The following is a 22060-nucleotide window of genomic DNA, read 5'->3' as shown; positions in this document are numbered from 1 at the left end:
TAAGTTGGGGCCAGAAGACATGAAATTAGGATTCTCTTTCTAGTGATTTCTAATTCCCCCCTCCTTTTTAATTTTCATCTTATCTTCCCGCATCGTTTAACTCGCAATACTTCTTTCTTCTTTATGTTTATTTCCTCGTAGCTTTGCCAAAAGTAGGATTAAGAATCAGTCTACATTGTGTCGAGCCTGATTTAGATAAACACAAATTCATGAGCTGGGAAATACCCTCTGCTCTTTCCAACTGAGCTGGCTGAGGACACAGACAGGTCTTACAAACTCTTCCAGAGGATGTCTAGGACAAGTGGGCTTCCACATCCGCTTAGTAGCGAAGCATATGGGGGCTTTTGGATTGGTGCTGGGACAATTAGCAGGGCGAGGCAGACTGAGCCACTTCAAGTTTTTTCTACATGCTGCCTTTGAAAATGAACCAATCCATAAAAACAAAGGCTTAAAGGGACCTCAGGAACAGCTGATCCACTTTGGCCTAGTTGGTAACACTCTAAGAACACTCCAGCCCAGCTGTATCAAATGCTCATTCTATAAAAAGCAAGGGAGACCGTCACCAGCTTAGCTACCTCGGGGACAGTGAGTGACCGTCCTGGGCATCAGCTGCTTTGCCATCTGACAGTTCTACAGATCACAAGGAGAACACTTGAGTCCATATGCCCCCACTGAAATCACCTTACTGTTACCATTTGGTGCCATCTATGTTCATCTTCAGAGTCCTTCTTGTAGAGAGAAACTCCCTTGCACAGGAAAAACTGAATTTTAGATTGCTCTTGTTACATTTTAACACGTGTTGCAGTGATCCCAATATATCATAAAAATGTGGTTATGGAGGAAGGCTAGAGATGCTAAAAGGGTCCAGTGAGGAGTCTATGAACCAACTCCAACAGCATCATGTAGGAAATTGTTAAAATTACATTTTTTGCCTAAGATGCTTGATGCTAGAATAATTTAAAAATTAAAAGCACTGGATGCATATTTCATGGAGTAGTTACACTCATATTAATTTCAATGCAAATATTTTTTTTACTTTTTTTTTTTTTGGTTTTTCTGAGTCAGGGTTTCTCTGTGCAGCTTTGCGCCTCACTCAGTAGACCAGGCTGGCCTTGAACTCACAGAGATCCACCTGGCTCTGCCTCCCGAATGCTGGGTTAAAGGTGTGTGCCACCACAATGCAAATATTATTGTCTTCATTTTATATTACTGGCATACAACCTCCTGTCTGATGCAGCATCTATCAAATCACACAATAATAGACTGGCTGTTTGAAAACTTAAGAAGGAACAAGACTCTCAGGGACCCTCTCCATCATGTGAACTTATTAATAATGGTGCTTATATCTGTAGCATCATTTTTACTAACATTTGCATTTATTGCAACAGGTGATTTAATTTGTGGAATCCAAGTGTCTATTTAAATTATGAAGTAATGCTGGCTGCTGGTATGTGGGTTCTTGAGCTGAGCACACTCTCATGATCAATGCAGTGAGATAACTCAGTTTCCCATCATGTTTCGCTTTTTATTTATTCTATTGTTATCAATGATAAAGCATGTACAATGATATTTAATCTTAATTTAGCATGGGGTTTTCTTTTTCTTTCATCAAGGTTTGGAATGTTTTTCAATACCAGAGCACTTGCTTAGCATGCATAAGGACTTGGGTTTGATACTAGTGTGTGTGTGTGGGGGGGAGAATATAAACCATGAAGTTAGCTGAAAACCTCAACATCTCATGATTAGAAATTTTTGAACAGAAATTGAACATCTATGTGATTAGACTAACTTTATATTCTAAATGTTTTAAAGATGTTTATTAACGTAACACAGTAGAATTCCATAAAATTATATAAACGATTATAATACACTTATAAAAACCAATATTGAGAAAGATCAGAATTGATAAAGTTTCATTTATCTTGAAGATAGCAGAAAAGGGGACAGTGAAAATATCTTGAAGATAGCAGAAAAAATGAAAATACATTCCAGTGGGAATGACCACTAACTCCTTTTCAGCAAGGAAAGCATTTGAAGTTTCTCTCCATGCTTCTCCTCTGCAGTCTGAGTGCCCTGAACATGGAGCCATATTTTATCAGATTACATCCTCAGTACATACACACACAGCCCCTAAAGATGCTCTAGGATTGCTTGCTTTCTAAGTCACTAAGTAAAGGAAACAATTCAATTCAGATGCCCATGGAGCACCTACTATAAACCAAGACCCCCGACACACACATACATGCCATGCAAGAGTTATGGCAGTAAAGAGAAAAGGCCTTGTTCACAGAGGGGTTGGAGGAGGCAGACTCTAAATGTGAGAACAGATAATGAATAATTTCTGAGAGGTCTAATTTCTAAAATAAATAAAACCGAGAGAGACCGAGAGAGGATAATGTGGGTGGAAGGAGGAGCTACCTTAACTTGTGTGGCCCAGGAGAACTCTAAAGAGGATGGGTCCAGTTATTAGTGGAATTGTGAGAAAGAGCTCCCATCTGGGGACCCTAGAGGAGTATTTAGGAAGCTGACGGAGAACTCCAAGCGCATCTGTGAGGGTCAGTGGAGTACATGAGAAGGACCATTTGGAAGAGCAACAGGGAGCCTGGAGTGTAGAGGTGGGGCAGAGAGGCAGACAGCGGTCCTGAGGGAGGAGGAGGAGGAGAGAAAAGGAGGTAGACAATGTCCTCATTTAGTGTCATTGTTGCAGATAGATACAGGGTGTCATTTTATAGTAACCGGTTTGATTAGGACTCTTGGCTGTCCTACTGCCCCCCCCCCCTGCCCCACACACACCTCCTGAGTGCTAGGATTGGAGGAGCAAATCACCATGCCTGGTCATTCACCATCGTTCCTATCCAGGTATTGAGATACATTTTGTTTTTATTTTATACTTACAATTCATGAAGTAGGTATCCAAAGTATCTATTTTCCTTATTTTACAAAGAAAGAAACTCAAGATAAAGTAGCCAGTTGAAATTGAATGAAAGCAAGCAGATCAAATTGTCACAGACCACTGAGGACATTAATGTCCTCACACCATCAGTCTTCAGTAAGAAGGGAAATAGATGTCTGTGTCTTGCATAAGACTGGAGAACTGATCAACTACATCAACCCTTGGTCAAAGGCACATCTTTGTCCTAATGTAAGGACAGATGTGTAACAAGGTCTAAGGAACAGACAGACACAGACACTGTTTTCTCCATTTTTTAATTTCTAGGAACACTGCAGATATATAGCATGTGGTACCCGGAGAAGCAGCTGCAGGACTTAGCATAAGAGAGGATGAACCTAGGACAGCTTCACTGAAAACAACTGTGTCAGCGACTCCATCAGTCCATTTCATAAACATTGCTAGACCGGGGCCCCCAATAGCTGATGATTATGCTGGAAATGGGGACACTGACAGGGAGATCTGGAAAAAGTGAATTTCTGATTTTGCAGATCCTTTAGAGCACCTTGTCGAATGTGGTGAACCCCTTCAATGGGGTTTATTTTATAGGGAAAAAATGGTCATGGGAAAGGAACCCAGGTGCCAGCAAACAAGGAAGCTTGGTTTTTCTCAGGATCGGAACAGCGTTTCTGCAGCTTTGGGACCCTGGTTTATAGAGGACGATGGACGTATAGACTATAAATCAGGGCAACAATAAATACTGTCTGGAGCAGGGCTGTGGAAGTCTAATGAGACTCAGGAAGAACATTGGTTCTTGTGCCTTTTCCAGGAAAGAGCAACTAATTTAGGCTGAGCACTCAGTGAAAATGGAGGCTTTTTTTTTTTTTCCTTTGAGAGACATTTAGCTCTCTGTCCCCGATCAGTCTAATGCTGTACTTGAAAACAACCTACAGACTGATGGCAGAAAGTCTCTCTCACCTTTGCCTCCATTTGCTCTGTTAAGGACTTCCTTTCAGGTAGGTACTAACACAGCCAGCTTGAAATGCTAAGTGATGTTTGACCCTTGCTACTTACTTATTGGCATTTGATTTTGGCTGTAAGCAGATTTTTTTTTTTTTCATCTCAGTGAGAACTGATTGGTACTTAGGCTTCACTTAATGCAGTAGTAAAAGATTTAAAAGAAGTGTTACACGATTGCTACAGTGTATTTTCAGATACTAAAATTGGAACAAAGTGGAATAAGGGCCAGGTGGCAGTCGCTACAAACTGTGCTAATGGCTCCATCGACAGATGTTTAATGTACTTAGAGTTATCCTCCACATCCTACTGTTGCTAACACATTTCCTCCCATACCTCCTCTCAACACAAAAATTTTGAGAGGAAAGGAAACATTAATAACCCCAAAGTGTTTAATTTTAGGAGATATTTAAATCTTAATAGTGGTCATAGGCGACCTATGCAAGCACTGGATGGCTTATTACAGGCTTCAATAATTTTGTTGCCATAATTAGTAAAAGTTGTTCACCAAGAGAAGGCTTAAAATGTATTCATGTTCTCCTTTATTTACCTTTGGACTGAATACGGCTTTGGAAACATTTTTCAAAGGAACAAAATACAGTGATGCCTTACAGAGATGCTTTAGTCTTGGATGCAGACAAGATCCACGGACTGCATCACTGTTCACGTAAAGAATGCTGCTTTGCCAGTAAGAAATCTTAAGCTCTGGATAGTTTCAGAATCTACAGTTGGTTGACCAGGATGTGATAGATTAACTTGTGGACAGCGAGGCAGGTTTTGTTTGTTTGTTTGTTTTCGTTTTGTTTTGTTTTATAGTACAGAGGAGGGAAGGATGTAGCTAAAGTTTTCCTGCCTGGCCCACAGTCAGGACAAATCTCTCTCACCCGCCAGTCCCACAGCCGCTCAGACCCAACCAAGTAAACACAGAGACTTATGTTGCTTACAAACTGTATGGCCATGGCAGGCTTCTTGCTAACTGTTCTTATATCTTAAATTAACCCATTTCTATAAATCTATACCTTGCCACGTGGCTCGTGGCTTACCAGCATCTTCACATGCTGCTTGTCATGGCGGTGGCTGGCAGTGACTCCCCCCACCTTCCTGTTCTCTCTATTCTCCTCTCTGTTAGTCTCACCTATACTTCCTGCCTGGCCACTGGCCAATCAGTGTTTTATTTATTGACCAATCAGAGCAATTTGACATAAAGACCATCCCACAGCAGAAGGACAAAGTGGTGAAGCCCCCTGGGAATAGCACTTCCTCTAATGAATACATTGGGGCCTTTATTGTTATGACACTTCAGTCTTTACATCAGCTAGATGACAGAGAAAAGGAGCCTGGAGAGACAAGCTGCAGAACAGAAAGCTTCTGTGAAAGAGAAAAGTACACAAGTTGGATGGTTTTGGAACGCAGTGGCTGTGGCCCTCTAGGGTGTCTTAAGTCAGCTGCCAGGGCAGCTCATGAGAGGAGCAGTCTGCTCAGCTAGCTCTATGGGAAGATTGAAATAGTCATTTTTTTTCATTCAATTTCTCTATTCTCCATCATTTTGGATTTAAAGATTCTTTCAAATTTTTAAGATATTTTTTCTAATGTGGAGTAAGAAACGTATATAGAGGAAATGCACAGATCCATGAAAGTCATGATATAGTCCTACTTGTATATTGTCCCTTGATGAATTATCGTCTGTTTTATGATTCAGATTTTATTTATTGAGATTGAAATGTAAGACAGTTGATTGAAAAATGAACACGAGGAGGTGAAAGACAGCTTCAATCAAAGCTACAAAACATAGATTTTCTACGCCAAGCCTTGTTAGTGATCAACAACAACCAGAGAGTGAGTAACTTCACCTCTAAAGCTAGAGTGAGGTAGAAGCTGCATATGATGGCTGACAGAGCTTTGGAAAGGACACAGGGGCTTTCTCCATTGTGTAAGGCTCAAAGTCCCTCAGCGTGTGTGGTCATCCTTGGAATAGCATGCTTTTGATTATCCGATCTATGTCATATAAGAGACATTCTCTGACTTTAAAGGGCTTGATTCATATTATACTTGACAGATGGCCTCACTCACTTCTTTTTATAGTTGAAGACAAAAGGCAAGTTAAGGGAGAAACAAAGCCAAGAAGCCCAAATCGTTGGTCAATAAGAATCAAAATTTGTAGGAATTCTACTTCTATCTAATAACAATAATTATGTTAAAAACATTCATTTTCAGCCACTCTGGAAGTCACCAGGGAGAGTTCTCAAAAAGCTACAAATAAATTTATCATATGACCCAGATATATTTGACATACTATTCCACAGGTGCTTGCCCAGCCATGTTCATTGTTGCTCTATTCATAATACCTAGGATATGGAAACATACTAAATATCCTTTAGCTGATGGATGGGTAGTGAAACTGCAGTATTATACACTATAGAATACTATTCATCTGCAAAAAAAAATGAAATCATGAACTTTGCAGACAAATGAATGGAATTAGAAAATGTTAAATCGAGTGAGGTAACTCAGACCCAGAAAAACAAAAACCACATGCTCTCTCTCTCATTTGTGGTTCCTAGTTCCAAATTGTTAAATATGAGTATATAAAGTAGGGTAACCACAGAAACTAGAGAAGTAAAATGATTCCATTTGGGTGAAGATACAAGTGATTTGAAAGTGGGAATGGGCAGGGCTTTATTTGGGATGGAAGAAGGGATGTTAATACAGAAGGAGAGGGAGGGAAGGGGGTAAAATAACACTAAGGATATCTGGGAAAGCCATAAGGAGCCATTTTATTATTTATTTACCAAAATTACATATACCGCATAGAAATCTATGAGTATACATATACACATATAGTTCAAATGAAGTTCTCCAGTTTGGACTGACAATACTCTCCACAAGAGCCGTGAATTATCTTACAGAGAGAGAGAGAGAGAGAGAGAGAGAGAGAGAGAGAGAGAGAGAGAAACCAGGTATGAGAAAACCGCCTTTCAAGTGAGCCAAAGAGACTCCCAAAACAGTACAAGCTATTGTTACCTCCCAGAGGTTGGAGACACCATGCTCTTCAAACACAAAACCCAAAGGATCTTGAGGTGCCCAGCCCCAACTGATATATCTACAACATAACTCCTGCTCTGAAGGCTCACTGAACATCACAGAAGGGGGGCAGAAAAAAGGGCAGAGGACCAGGAAAGCTGCTGTGAGATTCTGTTTCCTAGAAATGACCAGGAACCCTCACAATGACACCTCAACAATACAGCTTCCCAAAGAAGACCTGAGGAAGTTTAAGAGCAGTAGCCATGCTAACATGGAAGGGGAAAATCTCATGGGGCTCCACTCATAGACGGAGAACTACAGGCCACTCAACAATGAAGAAAGTCAGATAAATGGTCCTCCCCAGGGATTAGGCCCCCTAATTGGTTATCCAATACCAAGTGGTCATCCCTGAAATCATATACATACAAGTAACGTATGGAGAAAGTGGGGAGATTGGAGGAAGTAAAGGGAAGAGAGAAAGTGATGCAATTAAATTTTAATTAAAATAATAAAATGCTAGACATATGATTTAAATATAATAAGTTAACTAATAACTGAGTGTTAGAAGAAAAACAGCATCTTAGCACAAAATCACAGATGAAAAATTTCCATAGCACTCAGAAATACAAAAAATATTTTGTGTCTTCTCTGAAGATGTGTGGACTTCTAGTATACCTCTATAATGAAGAAGACAGTGAAGTAAAAGATGAAGATTCCATAGAGAGGATGTCATTAAAATGAGGTTTTTAAGTGGATGCAAATAAAAACACAAAGGAATAAATCATCATGACAATGGTATAAAATATAATGGGAAACAAATGACTAAGACACTCGTATCAGCCGTGTGTGTGTGTGTGTGTGTGTGTGTGTGTGTGTGTGTGTGTGTGTATGTGTGTGTTGCAATACTGGTCAAAGATTTAAAGAGAGATGTAAAAATAAATCCTCTTTTGAAACTCAGAACTTCTTATTCAGTGTGTGTTTTAATATACACGAGGAGGAATATAATTTTCAAGAAATTGAAAGTGACGATGGTATTGATAATAAGATTGGTTCTTTAGAATAGTGTTGAAAATTTAAAAGAAAAAATGTTAAAAGCATTCTTTTTCATTTTAGCACTTTTTAAAGATTTTGTGTGGTGATATATTATGTAATCTAATAAAATTTGCCTGAAGACCAGAGAACAAAACAAGCCAGGCGGTAGTGGCACACGCCTTTAATCCCAGCACTCAGGAGGCAGAGGCAGGAGGATCTCTGTGAGTTCGAGGCCAGCCTGGGCTACAAAGTGAGTTCCAGGGAAGGTGCAAAGCTACACAGAGAAACGCTGTCTCGAAAAACCAACTAACCAAACAAACAAACCAGAGAACAGAACAAGCCACTAGATTAAACATAGAGGCCAGGCAGCAGTGGCACACACCTTTAATCCTAGCACTTGGAAGGCAGACAACAGTCTAGATCTCTGTGAGTTCAAAGCCACCCCGGACTGCATGAGATTGATTCAGTTTAGGAGAGAAACAGAGTCAGGCAGTGGTGGCACACACCTTTAATCCCAGCACTTGAGATCTCATACCTTTGCTTGGGAAGCACACACGCCTTTAATCCCAGCACAAAGAAGGAAGTGATATGGCTCTTAGAAAAAGGTATATAAGGCGTGAGGAGACAGGAACTAAAGGCTTTTCAGGCTGAGGAGTTCCAAAGGTAGATGTAGCAGGGGCTTGTTCCTTTGCCTCTCTGATCTTTTCAACACTTACTCCAATATCTAGGTCTCGGTTTTTATTATAAGATCTCTAGAAATTTGAGCAACAATTTTGTTCTTATTTCTGAAATTATGTATATGTGTGCATGTGAAAGTGGGTTTGTGCCCATGAGTGTAGTGCTTGCTGAGTCCAGAAGATAGCGTTGGGTCCCCTTACACTGGAGATACAGGTGGTTGTGAGTCCACTGATGTGGGTGCTGGAAACCAAAGGGTGCTGGAAACCAAACCTCGGTCCTCTACAGGAACAGTACTCACTCGATCAACTGAGCCATCTCTCCAGCCTCCTGGCTAGTTTGGCAAAGCCTAGAGTCATCTGAAAAGGGGAACTTCAACTGAAGAATTCCCTTGATCAGACTGGCCTGTCGACATGTCTGTGAGAGATTATCTTGACTGACAATTGGTGGCACCATCCCTGGGCAGGTGGGTCTCAATTGGAGAAGAAAGCAAGTTGAGCATGAGCCAGAGAGTCAATTAGCAAGCAGAATTTCTACATGGTTCCTGGCTTCAGGTCTTATGTTCTCTTTTTATTTATATTTTCCTGGTTATGCTATCAGTATAAAATATAGAAAAATATAAAGAGAAAAACCTAAAAGTGTCTCATTTCTTCTACCATAATAATAGTCATTTGTATTTGGTATATTTCCTTTCAGTGTATGTATTTTTTAACTGTATCATACCTTGTAAATGATATATTTTCCACTTGCCAAATACTAATTTCCACAAATATTTTCTCATGAAATAAAATAGTCCTTAAATTAATTGGCCCCAAGTCGAGTGTGATGGGACATACCTTCAATCACAGAACAGAGGGAGGCAGAGATCTGTGAGTTCAAGGCCAGCCTGATCTACATAACAAATTCCTGGCCATCCAGGGGTGTGCAGTGAGACCCTGTCTTTTTTAAAAAGAAGTGGCTTAAGTACAGCTCATAATACTTCATTGTTGGATGAAACAATTTTCTCATTGTTATACATTATATTACTTTCATAATCCTATGGATATGTGCAATGAGAAATAACAGACATTGTTCACATGTCAGTATGCATAGATCTTAAATCTATAAATAAGGATTGGTAGAAAACAATAAAAATATACCATTAAACCATTGAAACATAATTATGATAATTTTGTGGTAGTAAGGATCAAACCAAGAGCTTTCCATGTGCTAGGTAAGTGTTATGCCATGGAGTCAGATCCCCCGTTCCCTAATGTCATTCATATAAATGAAATTGTGCTCACACAAAGCAATTCACACAGTCCAAGAACATAAAAACAGAGGATGCTGCCCAAACAGTCCATGGTACAGCTTTGGCTGCATTCCTTAAAGGTGAACATATTACCTATATTTTGCCATAAGTGTCCCCTACCTAGGAGTGCATCTAACAGAAATAGGAATACATTTGCCAAGAGGTGAGTCAGAACCAGCCTTAGTGGTGAGAACAAAGCTGACAGCGAATGGGGAGAAATTGTGATGTCCTCACCCAATGAGATAGGTGCACAGCAGCAAGAATGAACTGTTCTTGTTGCACAAAACCATGGCCAGCGTTACTTTTAGTTCCCCTACAGAACTAGATGGTGAGTTGTTGAAGACATCACACACTTTGGATGCAGGCCACAGAGAAATCAAGTGTGAACTGAGCTGCAAGCTTCCTGTTCACTAGTATACATAGTGCTGGAAGCTCCTGTGCAGGTTGCTGGGGAAGAGACACTATTAATGTAGTGTTGAAGTGATGAGAACAGGTTCCCATTGAATGCCCAGGACTAACTGGGACACCTATACGGCCCCCTTCAAGGCCCAGGGGACATCAGGAAAGAGATGGTGGCAAGATTGTGAAAGCCAGAGGAGAGTGCTTTGAAATGCTGGCTTCTAAACAAGGCATGGCTGTGGCCATCATGAGTACTCAGTATCTGTGGCTATCTGCATAAGACCCACAGAAGATGGGGCCCTTCAGTATTCTATTGTGGAGGGGTGCAGGAGCTCATGAGACCCCCTGTGGAGCAGCTGTAAGTAGCTGGTCTGCCAAGAAAGGGGAAGTTACTTTTTCAGTGGTATAGTCATGGATAAGTTTTCCTTGATCCAATAAGTAGCAACTCAGACACACACACACACACACACACACACACACACACACACACACACACACACAAATAGGAGAGGGACTAGTTGGGAGGAAGAGGGTTAGCAAGAGGGGGAGGAGCTATGAGAGGGTGATTGGGGTGAATATGATCACAATACATTGTATATATATAAAATTGCAAAACAGAAAGAATATCCATAGTTCAAAAGTAAGAAGTTGAGCTGGGGAAGCCAGACACTTTAGTACAGTTCAATTTAAATCATGTATAAATAAGCAAAAACTATCTTTTCTTCATAAAGTCAGGTAGTAGTTGCTATGCACTGATAATGACTGGGGGAGTGGAATGTTTTAGGGTTTTGGGGTGATGGCGACTTTTGCTTTCTGACCCCAAGGCTGGCTGCACGAGGTGTATTCATTTGTAAAAAGTCATTATGCAATCTGCTTACAGTAAGTGTCATTGTTTTTATCTATACTGTTGTTCAGTGCAATGATATATTAGAACGGTGGCCAGCAGAGAAGGCGTGGTACTGAAAAAAATAAAATCGAGTACGTGAATGAATTTCAAAGGTATGATTTTCAAGAGTTTGCCAAGGAAGAACAGCATACTTTTTCTGAGTACTATTTGAGATTTAAGAAAATAAAACAATTTGCCTGTGTGTCAAGAAGTTTTAGAAAACATGGTGCAAAAGAAAACTAGGTAAGCAATTTTATGCAAGTCATCACTAAGTATATAGATAATTACATATTAATATTTCTCTACAATTTATGTTAATATGATGACGATAATACAAGTATTTTCTTACTTTGATGTTTTAGTATGTTTTAAAAAACCCATATTTTCTTACGTTTAGCTTTGGAAGGTAGGATTTGTTTGCCTTTATTTTTTTTTTCACGTTTAATCTCAGTACCCAAATCTCCACATAAATGTAGCCACTTCCACCTGTAAAGAGCCGTTCTCCTTCCAGAACTAAACAGATTAGAAATTGCAAAGCGCTTCTGAGTTTAATTCCCCATAGAGTCGTTAGGAGAGTTGCTTTGGGTTATCCTGGTGACATTTATTAAGATCAGAAAGCCCAGAGATAAGACGATCAGAAATGTTTGTTTTACTTAACTACGCAGACCCTTCCACACCTGCTCAGCCCAGTGATCCAAACTCTCTTCCAATTGCCCATGTCAAATGTTCAGCAGCTGGGAGGCAAGAATATACATACTACCTTAAGGAAAGTGCATGTATTTTACACTTACTTTCATGCATGGTTTACTGAGAGATTAAAACTGAAAAACACATTTGGTAAATCAGTCTATTGAAGTACAGGGACATTTTCATTAAATTTACTATAAATAAAATTAATTAAAATTATTTAAATTAATTTTTAGACATTTAATCTTTAACTTTAATTTTTAAAATCCTACCATCTCTTCTGCTTTGGAGAACTATACTACTTAGGAGGAGAATAAACTTAGTCCCTTCTTGTATGATTTAAAAATTAAAAACACTTCTCAATTGCTTAGCAATCGAATGACTTACCAACATTTGAATTTCTTTTGAGTTTTAAGAGGAAGAGGGCAAGTTAACTTCTGAACAGGATTTACTAACATATAACGTCCTTTTTTGAAGAACTATACCTTTGTCCCTGTGACAAACTCCTTTTATGCACATCCTAGAATTTTTCCAACCATCTTTCTAAAACCAAAACTTGCCTCCTGTGTTAGCTCCAGTAGGCATCGTTTGAACTGTGTTCATGTGCATGTAGCGTGGTGAAATACGTATACACACACATATATTTCTTCTCCCTGAGGTTACTCAACAAACAGGAGCCCACAAGCGTGTGCTCCGTCGTTTACTGGGGCCCCGTGAAAAGCCCACTACGTTCACTATGCACAGCTCTGGTTAAACATTGTCCTAGCGTTTGCTCTGCGCCGTCTGTTGTTTTTACGCTGAAGCTCAGCCCAGGTTGGAGGCAGTATTGACTTTGTAATTAAACCATTTTACCTTCAGAATTTTGTAATCACTGCATTTAAAACCATCTGTTGTGGTGAGAAGGTAAACTCTTCCCCACCTCAAGGTACAAAAAAAAAAAAAATACAATGACCTTATTTTTAACTCCAGAGTCCCATTTATAGGACCCTATTTTCCTAATGGGACCAGGAGGTGAAGGAAGAGGAGAAATAATTCTTCCCAGGAGATGAAGCGGGGGTCGGGCTGTCATAGAATTAAAATTAACTGCAGGTGCATGTTTCTTGTCACCAGGAGCTCCTGTTCAAAGATACTACCTTTCCTCCGTGTGTGCTGACTTAGCATAGTTTATTAGAGGTAATGTGATATTAAAGACAGGTTTGGATGTTATTCAGTGTTAGATATGTTTCTTGCATATGTTCTGTGGCCTCAAGAATCTAATAGGGTGTGTTATCTACAGATACTTACAATAGTGAGTTAGTGAGTTTTCCAGGAAAGAAGAAAGTATTTCTAGAGGAAAATTTGTGCTTTTTATGACAAACATTGGCTTGGTATTGATAGTTGGCGGGCCCTGCCTCGGATCCCAGAAATAAGTATCAAGTGAAAGGTGGGTAAACTCACATCCCCCCACGCTCTGAAGGAGAGAATGAGTGGTCACATCCCCCTCCAGCCTTCAGGAGCTGCAGTAAGGAGACTGGGCATACCTACTCCTCCCCTCGGGAGCCACATAACCTACAAAACCCGAGACCCTGTCATCAATGAAACATTGGAAATGAAAGCACATGCATTCTGAGGTCATTTGATGTCTTTGTAAAATAACGTCTCAAGGTATCTGGTATAGTTAGGAAGCAAAATGAGCAATCTAGTTTATTGCAATCAGTGCATCCATCTGAAGACACTTAAGCCCCAATGTGGTTCTTTAACAAAAACTAATTGATACGTGATTAAAAGCGGTCCTTAAAAAGCAATTTTGTAGTAGTTCTGACATGTATTTTATATGTCTATTTCAGATAGGAAAAAATAAGAAAATAAATGCCAATGATGAATGATATGAATGATGATCAAAGTCTCTCTCTCTCTCTCTCTCTCTCCCTCTCCCTCTCTCCCTCCCTCCCTCCTTCCCTCTTCCTCCCCCTCCCTCTACCAAATAATTTGAAGGCTTTCAGTCAAGGTCACATCAGATATTCTGCCTACACAGTTCACGACAAGCCATCAATAGATGACTATAACACGGGGAAGGTATCAGGGTGAGGAGAAGCGAGAGTAGGTAGCAACAGGCCACAAACAGTCCAGTTCTCGGAGGAACCACAAAACTTCAGAAGGCATGCTTTAATCTCAAGGGGCCTAGTTCTAACTCCAGCCGCTGCTTCTTACTGGATATGTAAGTGTACAGGTTCCTCATTTGTAAAATGGAGAGGACGGTGGCTCCTGGCTCCTGGGGCCGCTGAGGGAAGGCATAAAGTGCAGCTCCCAGGTACACAGCAGACGTTTGGTGGATTTCCACGTCCAGTGCACTACTGATGGGAGCACATGAGTTTCTTATTTCTATTTTATAAATTCTCATTTTATTAATTTTAATTATGTCTGTGGAGTGCACGTCTGTGTGGGGGCATGAGCTCATGAGTGCAGGTGCCTGCGGAGAGCAGACTCAGCAGATACCCCAGGGGTGGGAGTCCCAGTTTTAGTAAGCCACCTGTGTGTATTCAAGTGGGCACACACACATATACAAATTAAAATTAAACAAACCTTTTTTTCCTCTTTTTTATTATTAATTTTTTTTATTCATTTTACATACTAATCACAGATCCCCCCTCTTCCCTCCTCTGGCCCCTCCAGCCTCCCTCCTTCCCTCCCCTCAAAACCCACCCCTCATTCCCTCCTACAAGAAGGTAAGGCCTCCTATGGGGAGTCAGTAGAACCCGGTACATTCAGTTGAGGCAGATCCAAGGCCCTCCCCTTGCCTCAAGGCTGTGCAAGGTGTCCCACCAAAAGCAGTGGGCTCCAAAAAGCCAGCTCATGCACCAGGGATGGATCCTGATCCTACTGCCAGGGGGGCCCTTAAGCAGATCAAGCTACACAACTGTCTCACTATGCAGAGGTCCTAGTCCAGTCCCGTGGAGGCTCCACAGGCGTTGGTCTAAATTTCATGAGAGCCCACTAGTTAAACAAACCTTTAAAGACAGGCAAAATTTTCATAAAATTTGGTCCTACTTATATTTAAGGGGAAAAAAAGATGTATTTTTATTTTGATTTGGTAATATGAACTCATAGTTATTATAATAATCCTAAAACCTATTGAAAGTATATAAACCCATAATAATGCAGAAACACGCTGGAAAATGTATGAATCAAAACCTAGGGAACCATGTTAAGTGTACGAGCTTGAAAGAGCCCGAGGAAAGGAAGGGCAAAGGACTGGAGACTTGTCAATACCTGGGTTCCTATCGGGTGCAGAGTAAAAACTTCTCTTTCACAGTACATAATCAGTTCAGAAAAGCAATTCTTTCTAGAACATTGAATATCACTGGGACTGCTTGTGCCTTTAACATCATCTAGTTTACAATCCCCATGAGCTGAGAGGGTCCCTAGGGTATACCCATGCTTATGAACCTGCTCCTAGCGTCCTATCTAGGTGTCCCCTCCGAAAGTCATAGATCATTGGTGCATGCGTTCTTGACAAACTGCTCCACAGACCAACTACTTCTCCTGAGTCTTGGAAGGTGTGGGGTAAAAGTCCTTAAAATAGCTTTGTAGGGAAAACTATGCGGTCAATACAATTCATCCAATTCATCGTGAAAAGATCTTGTTATTTATTCCTTGGGGATTTTTATTTGTTTCTCTAGGTTTTGTGTGATCCTGTTAAAAATATCCTATCATTAGTCTTTGTCCTGTTCTGATACTTTTTCTCGCTCTTATCAGCCTGTGTGAAATGAAGGTGATCAGAGGCGAGAGGGAGCACGGGAACCCATCAGCTGTGCCGCCGCCGCCAGATTGTTCTCCATGGCCTGTCTTCGTCTTGCCAGGAGCCTTGCTCACAGAGCCTGGCTTTGATCTGACCTGACTCTGTTTGACAAAGCCGGTTGCAGATGCTCTTCGTGGAGACAGCGACTTCAGACAATGCCGTGCTGGAGAGACGCTATCTTCTACGGTGTGTACGTGGACAGCTATCTACTCCAGACACACTCGTTCCTAGGAGTCCTAAAAATGGGGTGACTGTGAAGTGGAAGGCATCTATTTACCTGAGTTACAACAGCCCTCTTAAGACAGACCAAATTTAGCAGCAACCACTGAGTGACAGTTGTATACAGTGAAATATGAGAGTCATACTGGAGGGATTATTAGCTCTTGAGGCTGTTGCTGAACTGGGCTGAGCGGCTAGGAAAAAAATGTGCTCTGTCTTCTGCCAGAACACCCCCAGCTGTTGACAGTGAGCAGGATTACAATACATGGTTGAAAGTGAAGTTACAGGGATGGGATCTGAGTCCTGAAATCCCATTCTGACTTTTGCTATTTAGGAAGGAGATTCAGATTTCGTGCTGGCCACTGTTGGTGGAACAATGCTGTTCTCACAGTGAGCATATTATGTCCAAGGTGTGAGTAGTTCAAGTTGCCATAATGTGCAAAGTTGTCTTTACACACATTTTATACCTGCAAACGTAAAATCCATGTAAAGCTCCCCAGCTTCCTTTCCAAATGTCTATTCTAACTACATAGACTTTCACCGAGTACATACACTTAGGGTCTGGTTAATTTTGGTGTGTGATGGCTTTTGGTTTGCAAGGGTTTTTTTTCCTAATAAAATTTACAAAATCTAAAACAGAAACCACACTTTCAGAATTGAACATATGAATTTGTCAGTGTCATAAGGATGAACTGGGCCACTTTGTCACATCTGAGCTGGTGAATTGACATGGAAATAATCCTTGTCTGAGCAGAAGCGTCAAAGAAAATGGCATTGCTATGTAATCACACATTTTCATGTCAAGGCTTAAAGTCTTAGTCTTTAGTCTTTCAAAGTTAATGAATAAAACTGGAGCTCTTACTCAGCTTCATTTTCCGTTAAAAATTGAAAGAAGATAGACTTATCTCGAAGGCTCAAGCAATCGCATTCTCAGTGACATCACTTCTGGGGCTTTGTTCAAGCTTCCCATGACCTCTCACCCATCCACCCACTCCTCTTGTCTTCCAGATGTGAGGGCTTCCCACATTCTGAGTTTATTCATTTACCTCCATGGACACATTCTCCAAATATTTTCCTTTTATCCAAATTAAGTTTTGGTTTGGGACCGTCCATATTGTCTGCTATATTTTGCATTAATATCTAAAAAAGTTATTGTGTACCTGTCTTTTACTGACCAATACCTACCATTTCTAATGCAAAGCGGTCTTTCAAAGGCAAGGCAAGTATTCAGGGTTTGACTCTCTCAGCCCTGACTCAACAGATTAAAACAGAGCAAGCAGGAGACTTTTCAAGAAGGCACTGATTAGTTAGTTCCTGGTTATCAGCAAAACATCAACAATCTGTAGGATATGGTATCACAAGCCCAATTTAGTGACAAATTTTGAGTACAACCTATAGTATACAGTATTTTAGATTTTTTTCTAATTATTATAACAGTCATCATTTAATGGATACAGAAAATTATAAACTCAAAGTCTCCTGTAGTTTCTCACATCATAGAAAGTCACTGTCAATGACCTGAAGTTCAATTACTCCATTCTCCTTCATATTTATGCCAAACTGCACATTTTAAAGAAAAAAAGCATGCTTTTATACATATTAATTTGTCAGTTGTTCTCTCATACTACTTTTTTGTATGTATCTGTCTCAAATGACACTAAGTTTTAAAACTCATTTGGGGAAGAAAGCCTTAATTTTGTACACTGCTTGCAGAAGTATCTAGGTACATCCTGTGATCTACCAAAATAGCAAGCTCCATATAGAAAACAAAGATTGTTCAGTGACAATATGATACTCCTAAACCAATTTTTCTCACCCTGAGGGTCATGACATCTTTGGGGCTTGAATGACCCTTTCACGGGAGTCACGTATCAGATATCCTATATAGCATATATTTACACTACAATTCACAACAGTAGCAAATTATGGTTATGAAGTAGCAACGAAAATAATTTTATGGTTGGAGGTCATCGCATGAGTAACTAACTGTACTAAAGGGTTGCAGCATTAGGAAGGTTGAGAGCCACTGCCTGAAATGATAATATACCAGTGGGAAGTCTGCCGGGGATGTGGTCCTTACATGTCTGCGTTCAACAAAGATTCAGTATGAAAGCATAGAAAGTAACTGCTGTCAGCATAAACCTTTTCACCCCATGCACTTTTGTTCTTTATACCCAGTCAAACATTCAGTATTTTCTATGTATGTATGTAATTCTAAGTTTCATATACTTTTATGTTGTAATGTACTTTAAAAAGTCTTTCTATGTACTTTTCTAATTTTAGTAGTTCCAATTCCTTTCATGAACTCATCATTTCCACTACAGAAAGCATATAAAACTTATTGGGAGTCATTTCTATCTCATCTAAATGTCTGTTTTTTTTTAAATTAATAATTTGGACACATATGACTTGCTTGGATTGGAGCAGATATGCAAATTCACATATCTACCTTGCCCTAAATTTGCTGTCTTGCTTGCTTTCGCCCTCCTTTCTCCCACTGTAGTAACCAGGGCATAAGGGCAGCTGGAACATGTGGCCTTCTATTTGATCAAAGGTAATGATCAACCAAGCCCAGAGGAAGATAGGTCAGCTGGCCTAGCTCAGCTGCCTGATAGAATCTTTGTACCTTCTCTCCAGTTGTGAGTCCATCTGTGCCATCGCCAAAAAGGAAAAAAAAAAAAAAAAAAAAACCTCTCCGGAAGTAGAGCGGCTGGTGCACCGGGATCAGAACATTTAAAATGGTTTCAGATACACATTGGCAGGAGTTGTCACTCGATGGTTAGAAATCTGTCCTGTGACTCCACAGAGCCACAGAATGTTTGCTTCTGCGTGTTTGCTAACTTAATTTATCTATTATCTTCTTTTCCTATGTCATCATTCTGACTCCGTGGTTCTCTTTTTCTCTTCTTTGCATTTTAAGCAAAGGGCACATATCTCAGCTTTATGCCAAGAAACCCCAAAATGTGCTTACGTAATCTACAGTTTATGTATTTACTAGTCATGGCTTCCAGAATAAATGCTCTTTATTTCTTTATTTTTTTTATGAGAATGATGTAGGGGCAAATTTATTCCAGAATGCCTTAGGTGTTTGTTGCATTAATTCGTTTCTTGAAGCATGTGAATAAAATGTATAAAGTATGGTGGAGTTTCTATGAATAGTCTTTTGGATACATGCCATTCAGGTGGTAATAATACTTAACGTCTCTCAGATCATGCAGTACAACTTTATTAAGGGCCACTGAGATTTTTGGGTCATTCAGATGCTACAAACTCATTTATTCCCCATGTCTGATTCCTTGCCTTGTTTCTGGTTCCCAGGACACAGATCTTAGTTGTTTGTATGACAGTCAAGCACCAGATAGGAAATGAGGTCTGTCAGGCAAAGGCTGTTGGCTCTGGAAACTTTTCCTCCCTTTCTTCAGATGACAAGCCTTGGTGCTTCACAGTATGTGCTTTGTGTGTTGATTGATCTATTCATAAAAGAACTTAGAGCTGCTAATGAAAGGTAATGACAGTTGGCAATATGTAAGGCAGAGTGGATAAAGAATTGTCGCATCAGCCACATATGTCAAAGCAGAAAGATGAAAAAGGAAACTAGGGTATGGCAATTGATTTAAAGAAATGTGAACACTTCAGCAGCACAGAGATATTAGAAGAAGGGAGTCTAAGGAAGTTACATGTTCTGACAAGGCTAGTTTGACATTTATACACATTCACGGAGCCAGAAGGACAAGCGACTAAACCTTCAGCCAATGAAATACACCAGTGGCGCATGCCTTTAATCTCATCACACAGGAGGCAGAGGAAGGCAAGTCTCTGTCAGTTCAAGGCCAACCTGGTCTACAGAGTGAGTTCCAGGTCAACCAGGGCTACACAGAGAAACCCTGTCTCGAAAAACCAAAAATCAAAGCAAAAACAGGACACTATGACACATTTCTAAACCTGGCTCAGTGCTCTAGATATAAGCATCCTCGGGGGTTTCCTTCCATCACTGCTTTGTCCGATGCACATACCTTACATGAGCAGCGACTTTACTGCTTGTAATCATAAGACTTATCTTAATGTCTACAAGCACATGCCAGTGGGTCTCAGAGATGAGCTGGAGATCAGCAACGAAGTGTGTGGGGGTCTACTGTACCTTTTACTGGATAATAAAAAAAAAAGTGTAATGTCTGCTAGCAAGCCTGCTCACGGTTACCTGTGGCTGAATCACATCATTCTGCTTCACCAGGAAAAATGATTTATATGTTTTTGGAATCCTCTCTAACTCAGTTCAGACACTCTGAATGATGTGAGATATATCCATTGACTTGGATTTCGTTGCAATCCTGCCTTATTTTTGTGGTGTTGTTGCTTTGATAACGGGGCTTGTTTTGGGGATGAGGAACACTAAACTTGGAGGAGGATACACAATCTGGTTGCACCATTTTATTGCTGATGTACTAATTAAGAGATAATCAATCAAATAAGGAACTGGATCTGATGTGGATTTTTATCTCCACTCACTAATTTCTTGCACTATTCCAGAACTCATTTGCCAGGATGGGGAGACTTTGAAGAACAAGGTTTATCAACAGACACACGTTGCAAGTCTTGATGAGGTACAAGAAAACATGGTGGGCAGCATATGCAGAAGATGTCATGGTGCTGCTGATACTGCTCATAATTAAAAAAACACCTTAATGACCACATGTGTATAATCCAACAATTACAGTTCCCAAGAGTTCTAGAAGGAAAGTAAGTTGGTTGGGGCATGCTCCTAAGGCACCGCAAGGTCCACCTTTTTAAAATGGTTATTCCTCTTTCTGCTCTTCATTAGGTATCACTCCAGGAGCGTTTCACTTCCTTCTGTAGCTCTTAGTCAGTTAGTAGCACATGCGCAGTCTCCTGATCAGGTTTTTTGCCTCCCATCTCTTGCCTCCTCCTTCTCTAATGCTCCATCAATTAAATATTCTCTGTGCTTTCTGTTTATTCCTTATTTTTAGCATTTTGGTTTCTCTATATACCCATGATGACCTCAAAATCACTATGTAGCCCAGGTTACCCTCAATCCTTCGGTCTCAGCCTCAACTGATGGTATTACAGATGTACATCCTCACACCTGGCTAGTAGTCTGTTTTTTAAACTTATCACATTTATTGCAAGTGTTGAGGCCTTAACTGTATCATGCCTACAATACCATAGTACATTTGCCACTGATTAAGAAATTGTAGTAACCCAAGGAATTTTAAGAACCAAATATAACTTTCATTTTACACCTAAGGCTTGGACCTGGAATTTGCTTCTGCTCCAGTAGACAAAATTGTCTCCAGCAAAAATAGTTCAAGCAAAAGATTTATCTTTGCATGACTTGGGAAAGTCTTTGATGAATAATGCTTACTCTGACCTTTGACAGGAAATTGGATTTGATTCCTTGGGAAGGTCCATGTGGAAGATGTGTCTGGATAGTTTCTCTTGTCTAAGGGAATGTGAGATAGCCACCCAACATTGCAAGCAGACAAGTTGCTAGGCTATTGAGAGGTTTGTTTGCATGGAGGAATAATTTCAAGGGAGGAAGCCATATGTTTATAACCTCATCAATACTCACTGAACTTGAAAGTATGAATTGTGACATAGCCATTGATAGTGGGTCAAGTTGTGTCCTCTATCATGCCCAGACTTCGATAGCATGGATGCTTATTGCTGTTTTCTCTCACTTACACTTTACTTGCTGCCCATTATGTGTGGCGTTTTTAATCTCTTACCTACTCTATTACAATCCCTTCATAGATCTCCCTGTCTCTAAAGATATAGTTCATTTGAACACAGACAGATGTTTGTGTTTTGAAGGTCTTTTAGGAAGATTCAGACCAACAAAGCTATTGATTGACAATAACCTCCTTTTAAGATATTCTAAAGCAGTTTCTCCTAATGCTCAGCATGAATATAAACCAATATATTAAATATTATTGTGAAAATTATTAATGTGTCTTGTTAATATTTTAGAAAGAATTCTGTCAGAATAGTGAAATACATTAGTCATATCTTAAGAACTTTGCTTTAAGTATTTTTAATGTTAAGCTCCATTTCTCTAACTCCAAGGCAGGCAAAAATCATATGCATACCCCCAAAATGCCATTCACTGGAAAGACTAACAGCCAACTAGGATAATACAGGCATTAGGCA

General features: G+C 40.1%; 1 non-coding gene across 1 annotated transcript; it reads left to right on the top strand.

The window, feature by feature from the left end:
- The first annotated feature begins 7805 nt into the window (after positions 1 to 7805).
- On the top strand, positions 7806 to 7932 carry LOC131918936 (small nucleolar RNA SNORA40). Its single transcript, XR_009381154.1, has one exon. It is a non-coding gene; the product is annotated as a small nucleolar RNA SNORA40 (small nucleolar RNA).
- Positions 7933 to 22060: the final 14128 nt, after the last annotated feature.

The sequence above is a fragment of the Peromyscus eremicus genome, chromosome 8b (assembly GCF_949786415.1).
Source record: "Peromyscus eremicus chromosome 8b, PerEre_H2_v1, whole genome shotgun sequence".
In the NCBI taxonomy this organism is placed as follows: Eukaryota; Metazoa; Chordata; class Mammalia; order Rodentia; family Cricetidae; genus Peromyscus; species Peromyscus eremicus.
Note: the sequence above shows the minus strand (reverse complement) of the source record. Positions and strands in the feature narration are given on the sequence as shown.